Here is a 2,105-nt window from a genome sequence, read left to right on the forward strand (position 1 = left end):
CAGAGATAAATCCATGAACCTATGGACACCTTATCTTTGACAAAGGAGGCAAGAATATACAATGGAGAATAGACAATCTCTTTAACAAGTGGTGCTGGGAAAACTGGTCAACCACTTGTAAAAGAATGAAACTAGAACACTTTCTAACACCATACACAAAAATAAACTCAAAATGGATTAAAGATCTAAACACAAGACCAGAAACTATTAAACTCCTAGAGGAAAACATAGGCAAAACACTCTCTGACATACACCACAGCAGGATCCTCTGTGACCCACCTCCCAGAATATTGGAAATAAAAGCAAAATTAAACAAATGGAACCTAATTAAAATTAAAAGCTTCTGCACAACAAAGGAAACTATAAGCAAGGTAAAAAGACAGCCTTCAGAATGGGAGAAAATAATAGCAAATGAAACAACGGATAAAGAATTAATCTCAAAAATATACAAGCAACTCCTGCAGCTCAATTCCAGAAAAATAAACGACCCAATCAAAAAGTGGGACAAAGAACTAAATATACACTTCTCCAAAGAAGACATACAGATGGCAACAAACACATGAAAAGATGCTCAACATCACTCATTATCAGAGAGAGGCAAATCAAAACCACAATGAGGTACCATTTCACGCCAGTCAGAATGGGTGCTACCCAAAAGTCTACAAGCAATAAATGCTGGAGGGGTGTGGAGAAAAGGGAACCCTCTTACACTGTTGGTGGGAATGCAAACTAGTACAGCTACTATGGAGAACAGTGTGGAGATTCCTTAAAAAACTGGAAATAGAACTGCCATACGACCCAGCAATCCCACTGCTGGGCATACATACCGAGGAAACCAGAATCGAAAGAGACACGTGTACCCCAGTGTTCACTGAAGCACTGTTTATAATAGCCAGGACATGGAAGCAACCTAGATGTCCATCAGCAGATGAATGGATAAGAAAGCTGTGGTACATATACACAATGGATTATTCCTCAGCCATTAAAAAGAATACATTTGAATCAGTTCTAATGAGGTGGATGAAACTGGAGCCTATTATACAGGGTGAAATAAGCCAGAAAGAAAAACACCAATACAGTATACTAATGCACATGCACGGAATTTAGAAAGAAGGTGACGTTCCAAAACAAGACCAGGAGCTGACTGTGGCTCAGATCATGAACTCCTTATTGCCAAATTCATACTTAAATTGAAGAAAGGTGGGAAAACCACTAGACCATTCAGGTATGACCTAAATCAAATCCTTTACGATTATACAGTGGAAGTGAGAAATAGATTTAAGGGCCTAGATCTGATAGAGTGCCTGATGAACTATGGAATGAGGTTCGTGACATTGTACAGGAGACAGGGATCAAGACCATCCCCATGGAAAAGCAATGAAAAAAAAGCAAAATGGCTGTCTGGGGAGGCCTTACAAATAGCTGTGAAAAGAAGAAAAGCGAAAAGCAAAGGAGAAAAGGAAAGATATAAACATCTGAATGCAGAGTTCCAAAGAATAGCAAGAAGAGATAAGAAAGCCTTCCTCAGGGATGAATGCAAAGAAATAGAGGAAAATAACAGAATGGGAAAGACTAGAGATCTCTTCAAGAAAATTAGAGATTCCAAGGGAACATTTCATGCAAAGATGGGCTCGATAAAGGACAGAAGTGGTATGGACTAACAGAAGCAGAAGATATTAAGAAGAGGTGGCAAGAATACACAGAAGAATTGTACAAAAAAGATCTTCAAGACCCAGATAATCATGATTGTGTGATCACTCATTTAGAGCCAGACATCCTGGAATGTGAAGTCAAGTGGGCCTTAGAAAGCATCACTAGGAACAAAGCTAGTGGAGGTGATGGAATTCCAGTTGAGCTATTCCAAATCCTGAAAGATGATGCTGTGAAAGTGCTGCACTCAATATGCTAGCAAATTTGGAAAACTCAGCAGTGGCCACAGGACTGGAAAAGGTCCGTTTTCATTCCAATCCCTATAAAGGCAATGCCAAGAATGCTCAAACTACCGCACAATTGCACTCATCTCATACGCTAGTAAAGTAATGCTTAAAATTACTTCCAAGCCAGGCTTCAGCAATATGTGAACCATGAACTTCCTGATGTTCAAG

Source organism: Bison bison, unplaced genomic scaffold (genome assembly GCF_000754665.1).
Source record: "Bison bison bison isolate TAMUID 2011002044 unplaced genomic scaffold, Bison_UMD1.0 scf7180017864141, whole genome shotgun sequence".
Classification (NCBI taxonomy): Eukaryota; Metazoa; Chordata; class Mammalia; order Artiodactyla; family Bovidae; genus Bison; species Bison bison.